Source organism: Petromyzon marinus, unplaced genomic scaffold (genome assembly GCF_048934315.1).
Source record: "Petromyzon marinus isolate PM22_M1 ecotype Great Lakes invasive population unplaced genomic scaffold, UKy_Petmar_22M1.pri1.0 PM_Scaffold_35, whole genome shotgun sequence".
Taxonomy (NCBI): Eukaryota; Metazoa; Chordata; class Hyperoartia; order Petromyzontiformes; family Petromyzontidae; genus Petromyzon; species Petromyzon marinus.
The window spans coordinates 817,822-830,866 of record NW_027423335.1 but is presented as its reverse complement, the minus strand read 5'-3'; the positions used below and the strand labels follow the sequence as shown (position 1 = coordinate 830,866).

Genomic DNA, 13,045 nt, shown 5'->3' with positions numbered 1-13,045 from the left:
TTCCATGAAATATATATTTAACATCGACTTAAAACGCAAACTCGCACTTGCAAACCAGCGGAGCGATCCTCAGTGAGATGTAGTGAGTCGGCCTCGCGCTGGGAGTGTTTGCAATGCCTGTACACTACTCTGTGGTGCCACAGTGACGAGATGTTAATGACCTCACTTGGTATACAGGAGGTTGTCGGTTCGATCCCGACCCTGACGCCTACTATTTGAAGTCTGTGTGTGTAGAGGAGCCTACTTCACCTTTGTTTTTGTGTGTTTATATATGTTTGTATGTATGTGTGTATGTGTGTGTTTACGAGGCAAAACAACCCCCTACCTCCTCTCTGTGCCGGACGGGCAACTCTGTCGTGGACAGTGCTGTGGAGGGAGGGCCAATTCCGATTGGCCCCTTCCCTCATGGCGTCTGTGACCACCACAGTGGCTAAACGGGGGCTCTGGACAGGTGCGAGGGGCTGGTAACCCCTCCACCTTCAAAAATTTACCAAGAAACCACAATTAAAAATGTAACTAATAAGCTTGTGCCGGAGGCCCCGGGAAGACAGGCGTCCATGACGTCTCCTGGCCAAACCCCAATTGGCCGAGCCAGGAGATTGAATCTCTACCCTCAGGGCTCCTCCAGAAACAACGAAATGCCACTTCGTGCGGCCATGTGGAATGTTCGAATGCTCACTGCGGAGGAGAGACTGCCACTCCTGTCGGGAGCTAGACCGGCACCACCTGGATCTCTGTGGCATTCAGGAGGTCCGGTGGACCGGTTCTGGCTCCTGCCACCATGAAGGGTGGACAGTCCTCTACTCGGGGCAGCAGACTGCCAAACAACAGGGTGTGGCTCTTCTTTTGAACAAAAGAATGAAGGGGGCGTGGGAGCGTGGCGGTGAGGTGTGAGAAGTTGTAAGCCCCAGGCTACTTTGGGCTCGACTTCCCATCAACTGGAGGCGAGGAGTGGTGGTCGTGGTTACTTATGCCACCACCGAAGACGAACATCCGTGGAGGGATGCAGGCAAAGCCGATGAGTCAGATGCCTTCTATGACCTCCTGTCACAGGTGCTGGCTAAAGTGGCCCCTCGGGATAGAGTCATCTTGTTGGGTGACTTCAATGCCCGAGTTGGTCATGACGCTGGCATCTGGTCTGGAGTGATTGGAGGGCATGGGCCAGATCAGCTTAATAACAACGGTAGGAGGCTGCTAGATTTTTGTGCAGCCCATGGGCTTGTAATTACCAACACGCTGTTACGGCATCGGGGCATCCACACAACATCATGGATGCATGCCGGGTCCAAGCAAGAACATCTACTGGACTACATAGTGATGGACCAGCGGATGCAAGCCCATGTTCTTGACACCAGGACCTACCGTGGAGCTGATCTGCCCTCTGACCATCGACTAGTCATCTGTAAGATGCGCCTGCCATTCTTCCACTCCGGTGGTGGGTGTACACCCAGGACCCCATTCCAACCTAAACTGGCCTGGTCTCAGGTGATGAAAGTTGCAAGCAAGAATTTCATCATCGCTTGCGGCTGGGGTTGGCATCGTCCCCCACTCCTCCTGATTTCGAGGGTATATGGGCGAGTCACGTAGAATGAGAATAAAATAATAAATTGATAAAATAATATAACACAATATTCTAACGACGCTTCGGCCACAACACAAGCGGCCTTCATCAGGTGAAGGGACGAGACTGTCAGGAGGACAGCGCTGGAGTGAAAAAGCCACGCTCAGATCGCGACCTTTAAGCTGTGTGAGAAGAAACAAAGCACCTTGACAAAGGAATTAGCATAGAATTTAGCATTGAAATGGCTGAGTGATTAGCTTGTAACTGGTCACAGAAATAGCTATGTTAAAGTCAGAGCATACACATTCACAGAGGCACCTAGTACAAATCAAACAGGAGAATTTAGCATTGAAATAACTAGGCGAATTGAGCATTGAAATAACTGAGTGATTAGCTTGTGACTGGTCACAGAAATGGCTATGTTGAAGTCAAGGCCTACACATCCGAGCTATTCACAGTAACTGGGTATACACTACAATATATAATGAATACTATATAGTGAACTAATAAAAAACTAAAATATAAATTACCTCAATGTTATCAATGAACTCTATATATTCTCCAATCAGCTAAGCTACCAACAATAAGTCGTTATATATCACAATGCTATATGGCGAAAAAATGGGTGGATTCTTACCCTCAACTTTAGCAACATGGATAGCTACGGGCCCCGTTCAGACGGACGAGTTCATCCATGGTCGGAACAGAGGAGGGGGAGAGAGACAGCTGCGAGGCACTGTTATACTCCATGTTGTAAACCATACCATTAACCGTGGTGTGAGAGGTATTAAGAGTCAATGCCAGCGAAAGAGCTGCGGTCTGAAGGTCATCGTAAAATACAATTAATTAAGTGTCAATTTTATTTTATCAATTTATTATTTTATTCTCACTCTACGTGACTTGACCGAAAGAACCAAAGAAGATGAATCCTTGCAGTCACGAAAGCTTTAAATCGAAATATATGGGCAAGGTTTAGGACTGACTCATGCAGCTGCAATGGCTTTGGGTACACGGTCCAGACCTCCCCAGAGACCCTGGCTGACAGAGGTGTTCAAGATAGTAGAGAAAAAGTGACAGGCCCACTGTCATCGGCTACAGAATCCCACGTCAGAGAATGAGGAGCCTTACCGCAGCCTTCGCTCAGAAGTTTGGAGAGCCGTGAGGCGCTGCAAGGATGGGTGGTGGTCGCGGATTGCTGAGGAGATGGAGTCTGCTTCAGTGGCCCGCGATCACAAATCTCAATTTAACTCCATCAAAAAAAGTCACCTGCAGCGCCACACCTATTACCATCATTAGGGGAAAAAACGGTGATCCACTCTCCGACCCCCAGGAACAGGTTTGCAGGTTTGCAGATTTGCTGAGCATTTCTGAAGTCCTGGAAAACATCGTGGCAAAAAGTGGGGATGACCCTGCTGAGGCAGCGGTGCCTCAAATATTGTAAGAAGTCACCCCCTGTGAGCAGCTGGCTGAGGTGCCATCTGTTAAAGAAGTACTGAAGGCGATCCGGAGTCTGAGACCAGGAAAGGCACCGGGCAGACATGATCTCCCAAGCGAAATGCTGAGGGAGGGTGGCGTTTGTGCACAGACTGCCCTATATGACATTATAACAGTCTGGATCACTGGACGGGTTCCGCAGGATTGGAAGGATGCCCTGGTGGTCCCCTTCTTTAAGAAGGGGGACCGCACAGACTGTAAAAACTACAGGGGCATCTCACTCCTCAGTGTGCCGGGAAAGGTTCTGGCAAGGATTATTCAACATCGCCTTGCCAGGCACGCTGAGCAGAGGCTTGAAGCCCCAATGCGGTTTCAGGAAAGGGCGGTCCTGCACAGATGCCATATTTTCTGTCCGTCTGCTACAGCAGAGATGTAGGGAATTCCAGCAAGACCTACACATCTCTGCTTTATTGAACTGGTCAAAACCTATGATACCATCAGTAGGCCTGGGCTCGGGGTTGTTCTTCGTGCTTTTGGAGTCCTTGACCCTCTGCTCACAATCATTAAGGACCTTCATGATGGTGAGCGGGCCCGGGTAAAACTACGTGGCCGGGAGTCAGAGCCATTCCATGTACACCTTGGGGTGCGACAGGGATGTCCTCCGGCTCCCACATTGTTTAACATCTATTTTGACCACGTAGTTCGTGAAGCCTTCAATAGCTGTACCGGGGGAATCTCCATTTGGTACAGATATAATGGGAGGCTGATCGATGCCCGGGTGCGGTCAAGGGATGGCTCCCTATTGCTCAACCACGTTATGCATGCCGATGATTTGGTAATAGCTGCATATTCATAGGAGTTGGAGATGCTGCTGCTGAGACTGGAGCGTGCCACTAAGAGATGGGGTCTTACCATCAGCCCCGCCAAAACTAAGCACCCGCCTGGGTATTTTGTACCATCGGACACTCCACTCCCACAACTCCCAATCGGTGATGGGGCAGTTGTGGAGAGAGTGGAGAGTTTCCCATACCTGGGCAGTGTGCTTATGACCAGCTCCAGTTTAACAGCAGAGGTCTCGCTCCGAATCAGTCGAGCGGCAATATCTTTTCATTGGTTGCGTAACGCTGTGTGGAAGCTACCTGGTCTGTCGCTCCGCACTAAGCTTCAGGTCTTCTCGGCCACGGTCATTCCCTCCCTTCTCTACGCTTGCGAAACGTGGACCCCCCTAATGGAACATCTTCGCCGGTTAGAACCATTTAGGCTAGCCTGCCTACGATCCATCCTGGGTTTAACCAGGCTGGATTGTGTGAGCTCACAAATCCTTGAAAGATCTGGACAAGGTTCATCGGTGAGCTCCTCTGGCAGGCAAGGCTGCGTTGCCTGGGTCATGTAGCCAATGCCCAGCCACCGCATGCCTAAACAGCTTTTGTTCGGCCGGATCGAGGGGGCTAAACGGGCACGGCACGGGCTAGAGAAGAGATGCAGTGATGTGGTACAGGACGTGGAGCCGAGTGGACATGCCGATGACTGGTACCAGCGGTGTCAAGGTCGGCCTCTGTGGAGGCTCGTGAAGGACGCTACTGGGCAGTTGGAGGCAGTCGCCCTCCAACAACAGAGGGCGGAGGAGCGATGCTCACAACAACGAGCGGAGCGCTGGGTGGCTAAAGCACAGCAGGTTGGCACAGTAGGGGGCACAGGTGGAGCATCAGCCAGTCATCTCAGTCAGCTCAGTCAGTCGCCCCGTGGCACTTGGGTCTGCCCCATGACCTCCTGCCAGCGGGCGTTCAACACTTCACGTGGCCTCCAGGTTCATATGGCCTGGCACAAGCGTCGTGGTGACGTCACCGCCACTTAGTGGCGAATGGCGGTTGTTGTAGACAAGGAGAGCTGGAGCACGTGGGAGGGAGTTTCTGGCAACACGTGGAGTGCGCTGTCCGCAGCCGTCACTGGCTCTATCCGCAGCAAATCGCCTCAAGGTGAGAACAGCAGTGAGGGGAAGTGGCCACGGTGAATGGGGGGATGTCACCACGGCCATGTTACGTGGGTGACTTCACGGTGGCCATGTTACGTGGGTGACTTCACGGTGGCCATGTTACGTGGGTGACTTCACAGTGGCCATGTTACTTGGGTATAGAGTACTTGGCTGCCACTATAAAGTTCCACGTGATGATGATGTTGATATCAGCCACTTTGGTGGGGCCTTACCTGGTCAAATAAAAAATAGTTTAGATTTAGTATGGGTCTCTATGGTTATGTAAGAGTATAGATCTCTGTAGGTCTCGGTGGTTCTATATGGGAAAGGGTCTCTATGAGTCTCTATTGGTCTCCTTGGGTCTCTATGAGAATGGGTCTCTGTGTGTCTCAGTGGATTGCCAAGTTTCCACATGATTATGATGACGGTGATGACGTAGCTCTAGCAGGGGTCTTACCTGGCATATACACAAAATAGAAATATAGTAATAGGTTTTTACCCTTTTAGCTGGCACAAAACTGCTTGTGTTGTGGTTATTGCAAATATGATCCCTTGTATAAAGGTGTCAGTTTTTGTGCCAGCTAAAAGGGTAAAAACCTATTGCTATATTTTGTTACTGGCAAAGGAGGTCTCATAAAATAGAAATAGTTTATAGTTCAAGTTGTTATTGTTGTCGTTACGCGTGCAGCGATTCTGGATCTCTTTTGGGCCTCAGCTGAGTCGTCGCCAGAAGTTGGAACTGGGCAGCCATGCAAGAGGTGTGGTTCTTCACGCTGGACGAGGACAAATCCTGGGGTGGCTACAAGAGCGGCGGCTACGACAACCACAGCAACATCCCTGAGGCTCACATCGACAGAGACGCCAATAGAGACCCATGTAGACCCAAAGAGAAACTGTTTGCAAAGAATCATGTCTCTGTTGCCAGATAAAAGGGTAAAAAAAACAATTATCATATTTTGCTACTGGCCAAGGAGGTTCCAATGGTGTAAATGCTTAGCCCGAGCTCTCGTACTCTGATGGTGCATTGTCTTTGAGTTGTGCGCCTTGTGGCTTCATCTGGTCCAACACCAATGTGAGACGAGGCTCTAAGGAAAGAAGTCTCGGGTGTGGACCAATCGACAGTGCCAATACATTATCAAAGTCGTATGTTTTCGTTTGCATTCCGACCGCAGGTATTGTGGTCAATGCAAACATGGCTCCTTGTAAAAAAAAAGTGTCAGTTTGTTGCCAGATAAAAGGGTAAAAAAACAATTATCAATCATGTCTGCATTAACCACACATGGCACTTGTGGTGAACATGCAAACAAAACACGCTCTGATAATGTGGCATTGTCTTTGAAACTGATTGGTCTACACCAGAGACAACAGCCTTCTTTAGGGCCGCGTCTCACTACCCCAGCGTCTCACTACCCCAGCGTCTCACTACCCCAGCGTCTCACTACCCCAGCGTCTCACTACCCCAGCGTCTCACTACCCCAGCGTCTCACTACCCCAGCGTCTCACTACCCCAGCGTCTCACTACCCCAGCGTCTCACTACCCCAGCGTCTCACTACCCCAGCGTCTCACTACCCCAGCGTCTCACTACCCCAGCGTCTCACTACCCCAGCGTCTCACTACCCCAGCGTCTCACTACCCCAGCGTCTCACTACCCCAGCGTCTCACTACCCCAGCGTCTCACTACCCCAGCGTCTCACTACCCCAGCGTCTCACTACCCCAGCGTCTCACTACCCCAGCGTCTCACTACCCCAGCGTCTCACTACTCCAGCGTCTCACTACCCCAGCGTCTCACTACCCCAGCGTCTCACTACCCCAGCGTCTCACTACCCCAGCGTCTCACTACCCAGCATCTCGCCACCCAGCGTCTCGCCACCCAGCGTCTCGCCACCCAGCGTCTCGCCACCCAGCGTCTCGCTACCCAGTGTCTCATCACCCAGTGTCTCACTACCCAGTGTCTCACCACCCAGTGTCTCGCTACCCAGTGTCTCGCCACCCAGTGTCTCACTACCAGTGTCTCACTACCCAGTGTCTCACCACCCAGTGTCTCACTACCCAGTGTCTCGCTACCCAGTGTCTCATTACCCAGCATCTCACCACCCGGCGTCTCACCACCCAGTGTCTCGCTACCCAGTGTCTCACCACCCAGTGTCTCACCACCCAGTGTCTCGCTACCCAGTGTCTCACTACCCAGCGTCTCATTACCCAGGTTCTCACCACCCAGTGTCTCACTACCCAGTGTCTCATTACCCAGTGTCTCATTACCCAGTGTCTCACCACCCAGTGCCTCATTACCCAGGTTCTCACCACCCAGTGTCTCACTACCCAGTGTCTCACTACCCAGTGTCTCACTACCCAGTGTCTCACTACCCAGTGTTAGACGAGAGAACGCCAAAAGGCAAACAGCCCCCCAAGTTTCACAGCGTTCAGTAGTTTAACGACACGTTTATATATTTTCGCGATCAAACCCCAAACTAAAAAAAAAACCTCCGTTGTGGATAATGCCGGTCGCAGAAGTCCCCGACTGCAGCTGCCACCGAGCGTTAAACGTTCCCATTGCCATGACTGACCACCGGCCTCCGCCTCCCTCGATCCGCCAGGAACAGCTCCACTACCGCTATGAGGTGCGGAAGAAGATCGACGAGGGAGGCCAGGGCCTGGTGCTGCCGTGCCTCCATCACAAAACCAACGCTCGCTCGTGGCCGTCAAGATGCTGGCGATGGCCTTGAGGAGAGCCGGAGGGGCCTTCCACGGCGGCCGCGCTGGGAAAGACGCAAAAAAAAAATCTGATGTTGCTACTAAATATAAACTAATAAATGTATAACTGTCGTAAAACTACTGCCAACTATGAACTAAGAGAATAATAACTTCCGGAAAACTACTGAAAACTATGAACTAATTAACAATGTACTAGCCGCAATCAAGTTCATGCTAACTTTTAGCTAAAACAGACCCATAGAGACCCACAGAGACCCACAGAGACACAGGGGGGGGGGGGGGGGTGAGACACGGGGGGGTGAGACACGCGGGGGTGAGACATGGGGGGGTGACACACGGGGGGGTGACACACGGGGGGGTGACACACGGGGGGGTGAGACGGGGGGGGTGAGACACGGGGGGGTGAGACACGGGGGGGGGGTGAGACATGGGGGGGGTGAGACACGGGTGGTGAGACACGGGTGGTGATGGTGGGTAGAGTCCATACCTGCCAGAAGCTCGGTCTCACACACGTGCCGGATCAGCTCTCCTTCCACGTCCTCTGCAGAGGCCCCGCTGAGACCCAGATCATCTTCACCCATGGTCTCCTGTCGCTGGGATACACACACACACAATCACACGCAGATACACACACACACAAAAACACAGATACACACACACAGATACAGAGATACACACACACGTGCACAGATACCAATAGAGATGCGCACACACAGACACAACAACAACAACCCCCATGTGCCACTAAGTGGCGGTGACGTCACCCTGCCCTCTCCGCCCTCACCTTGCCACCCTGCTGCCGCTGGCTGTGTCTCCGGTTGGTGCCCTTGCGCAGGCTGGCGCTGACCTGCTGCTGATGCTGCTGATTTTCTCAGCCTGCTCCTCGCGTTGAACTCGACGTTGCACCAACTCCGTACATACCTGTTTCATCATCAGCAGCAGAATAACATCGCCATCAACAGCATCAGCAGCAGACTAGCATCATCATCATCAGCAGCAGCAACCGACTAGCATCATCATCGTCACCAGCAGCTTCATCAGCGTTGTCATCAGCAGCATCGTCAGCAGCATGGACATCAACAGCATTGCCAACAGTAGCAGAGTAACTTCATCAAAAGTAGCATCATCTGTGTTGTCAACATCATCATCGTCATCAGCATCGTAATCAGCAGCAACAGTATAAATGTATCATCATCAACAGTAGCAGCAATAGCAGCAGCATGAGTAGATGAGTGGATGAGTGAGTGAATGAGTGTATGGATGAGTGAGTGAATGAGTATGTATGAATGAGTGTATGTATGAATGAGTGAGTGTAGGGATGAATGAGTGGGTGAGTGAATGAATGAGTGTACGGGTGAATGAGTGAGTGGATGGATGAGCGAGCGAGTGGGTGAGTGAATGAATGAGTGTACGGGTGAATGAGTGAGTGGATACGCGAGTGAGCAAGTGCCTGAAGGGGTGAGTGAGCAAACGGGCGAGCTGGCGGGTGCTGAGTGGGTGAGCGCTCGGAGGGGTGAGCGAGTGAGTGAGTGAGTGAGGTAGTGCTTGGAGGGATGAGTGGATGTGTGATCGAGTGGGTGGGTGAGCGATTGCTTGGAGGAGTGAGTGGGCGAGCGAGTGGGTGAGTGAGTGAGGTAGTGCTTGGAGGGATGAGTGAATGTGTGATCGAGTGGGTGAGCGAGTGCTTGGAGGAATGAGTGGGCGAGCGAGCGAGCAAATTCGCGAGCGCCGAGAGCGGCGCGCGAGTGAGCGGGCAAGCGGGTGAGTGAGTGGGCGAATGCTCAGAGGGGTGAGTGCGCGAGCGGGCGATCGAGGCCGGGACTCACCGGCCCGTCCAGGTGGACGAGCTGGCGGAGTGCCACCCCCTCCTGCAAGCCACAAGCAGGTGAACCAGCTGCTGATGCTACTTCTGCAACAACAGCACTGGAATCTGCTGCGCGACGAAACATAAAACGCAACACAGGGTGACAGGGTTTTTGTGTGTGCGTGCGTGTTGAGCTCCTTTCGCACACCGTAAAGGAGCCAAACGTAGATAAGGGGGCGTCCATAAATGACGTCACGCGATTTTGGACAATTTTGACGCCCCCCCCCTCAAATATGACGTCACAAAGCTCTGCCCCCCACGCCCCCCCCCCCCAAAACCATATTTCCATTTTGAAAATAAAACGTGCTTCAAACTATTGTAGTGCGTATTTAATGTGGCGCTGCACTCTGATGTTGTAGGAGTATAATTAGTGTTGATGTAACAATTCTATATTCATTTAAAATTGCGCATTTGGATGTGATGTCACGTTTCTCAAACCCCACCCCCCCCCCCTTCGTCACACATCGTCACAAATGTCTGAACCCCCCCCCCCCAGGTGCGTGACGTCATTCATGGACGGCCCCTAATCTATGGGTGTCTCCGTGGGTCTCTGGTTATGAATGTGGAACTTTATTGCAACAAATGCCAATCGCCCACACACCACTCGCTCTCACAAACCCACCCACCACTCGCTCTCTCACACCCACCCACCACTCGCTCACTCTCACACCCACCCACCACTCACTCACTCTCACACCCACCCACTCACCCACCACTCACTCTCACACCCACCCACCACTCACTCACACCCACCCACCACTCACTCTCACACCCACCCACCACTCACTCACACCCAAACACCACTCACTCACACCCAAACACCACTCACTCACACCCACCCACCACTCACTCACACCCACCCACCACTCACACCCACCCACCACTCACACCCACCCACCACTCTCAGCCACCCACAACTCACTCTCTCACACCCACCCACCACTCACTCACTCTCACACCCACCCACCCACCACTCACTCTCTCACACCCACCCACCCACCACTCACTCTCTCACACCCACCCACCACTCACTCACTCTCACACCCACCCACCACTCACTCACTCTCACACCCACCCACCACTCACTCACTCTCACACCCACCCACCACTCACTCACTCTCACACCCACCCACTCACCCACCACTCACTCTCACACCCACCCACCACTCACTCTCACACCCACCCACCACTCACTCTCACACCCACCCACCACTCACTCACACCCACCCACCCACCACTCACTCACTCTCACACCCACCCACCACTCACTCACTCTCACACCCACCCACTCACTCTCACACCCACCCACTCACTCTCACACCCACCCACCACTCACTCTCACACCCACCCACCACTCACTCTCACACCCACCCACCACTCACTCACACCCACCCACCACTCACTCACACCCACCCACCACTCACTCTCACACCCACCCACCACTCACTCTCACACCCATCCACTCACCCACCACTCACTCTCACACCCACCCACCACTCACACCCACCCACCACTCACTCTCACACCCACCCACCACTCACTCTCACACCCACCCACCACTCACTCTCACACCCACCCACCACTCACTCACACCCAAACACCACTCACTCACACCCAAACACCACTCACTCACACCCACCCACCACTCACTCACTCACACCCACCCACCACTCACACCCACCCACCACTCTCAGCCACCCACCCACCACTCTCAGCCACCCACCCACAACTCACTCTCTCACACCCACCCACCACTCACTCACTCTCACCCACCCACCACTCACTCACTCTCACACCCACCCACCCACCACTCACTCTCTCACACCCACCCACCCACCACTCACTCACTCTCACACCCACCCACCACTCACTCTCACACCCACCCACTCACCCACCACTCACTCTCACACCCAGCCACCACTCACTCTCACACCCACCCACCACTCACTCACTCACACCCACCCACCACTCACTCACTCACTCACACCCACCCACCACTCACTCACACCCACCCACCCACCACTCACTCACACCCACCCACCACTCACTCACACCCACCCACACCCACTCTCCACTCTCTCACACCCACCCACCACTCACTCTCACACTCTCACACCCACCCACTACTCACTCTCACACCCACCCACTACTCACTCTCACACCCACCCACCACTCACTCTCACACCCACCCACCACTCACTCTCACACTCTCACACCCACCCACCACTCACTCTCACACTCTCACACCCACCCACAACTCACTCTCACACCCACCCACCACTCACTCGCACACCCACCCACCACTCACTCGCACACCCACCCACCACTCACTCGCACACCCACCCACCACTCACTCGCACACCCACCCACCACTCACTCGCACACCCACCCACCACTCACTCGCACACCCACCCACCACTCACTCGCACACCCACCCACCACTCACTCGCACACCCACCCACCACTCACTCGCACACCCACCCACCACTCACTCTCACACCCACCCACCACTCACTCTCACACCCACCCACCACTCACTCTCACACCCACCCACCACTCACTCTCACACCCACCCACCACTCACTCTCACACCCACCCACCACTCACTCTCACACCCACCCACCACTCACTCTCACACCCACCCACCACTCACTCTCACACCCACCCACCACTCACTCTCACACCCACCCACCACTCTCACACCCACCCACCACTCACCCTCACGGGTGGGGAGAGACGAGGTGAGGCGATGGGTGAGGAGACGAGGTGATGGGTGAGGAGGTTGACGAGGTGATGGGTGAGGTTGACGAGGTGAGGTGATGGGTGAGGAGGGGGACGAGGTGAGGTGATGGGTGAGAGAGACGAGGTGGAGGCGATGGGTGAGGAGGGGGACGAGGTGAGGTGATGGGTGAGGAGGTTGACGAGGTGATGGGTGAGGAGAGAGACGAGGTGATGGGTGAGGAGGTTGACGAGGTGATGGGTGAGGAGGTTGACGAGGTGATGGGTGAGGAGGTTGACGAGGTGGTGAGGAGCAACGAGACGCACAGATTCCCCCCTCACCGATGTCGATCCGCGTGGCCCCCGCGGTGCTCGAGGCGCCATCGGACGAGGCCGCGAGGCCACCTCAGAGACAGCCGCCATCGCTGGTGGCGAGGGGCGAGGGGGTTGAGATGGAGGGGTTTCCCGCGCTTTTATAGACGCGCGACGTCACCCCATTTGCCCCCCCTCACCCCTCCCCTCAATTTGTCGCTAAGCGACTAATTGAGGGGAGGGGTGAAGGGGTTGAGGCGAGGCGGGTTGAGGGGAGGGGGTGGTGGTGAGGGGGGGGGCGAGGGGGGTTGAGGGGAGGGGTGAGGGGGTTGAGGGGAGGGGGTTGAGGGGAGGGGCGATGGGGTTGAGGCGAGGGGGGTTGAGGGGAGGGGGTGGGTGATGTGAGGGGGAGGGTCGAGGGGGTTGAGGGGAGGGGCGAGGAGGTGAGTGGGTGGGTGAGTGAATGAGTG

At 54.2% G+C, this 13,045-nt stretch overlaps 1 long non-coding RNA gene across 3 annotated transcripts; it reads right to left on the bottom strand.

Annotated features, from left to right (window-relative positions):
- LOC142923235 (uncharacterized) lies at positions 1–12,725 on the bottom strand. Of its 3 annotated transcripts, none has more exons than XR_012940625.1 (5): positions 12,606–12,725; positions 9,508–9,614; positions 8,466–8,602; positions 8,169–8,268; positions 1–7,725 (listed from the first exon to the last, which is right to left on the bottom strand). It is a non-coding gene; the product is annotated as an uncharacterized LOC142923235 (long non-coding RNA). The 3 variants fall into 3 exon arrangements; XR_012940623.1 differs by having other exon boundaries at positions 8,169–8,274; positions 12,606–12,724; XR_012940624.1 differs by having other exon boundaries at positions 8,169–8,274; positions 9,508–9,611; positions 12,606–12,724.
- Between the last annotated feature and the right edge of the window lie 320 nt (positions 12,726–13,045).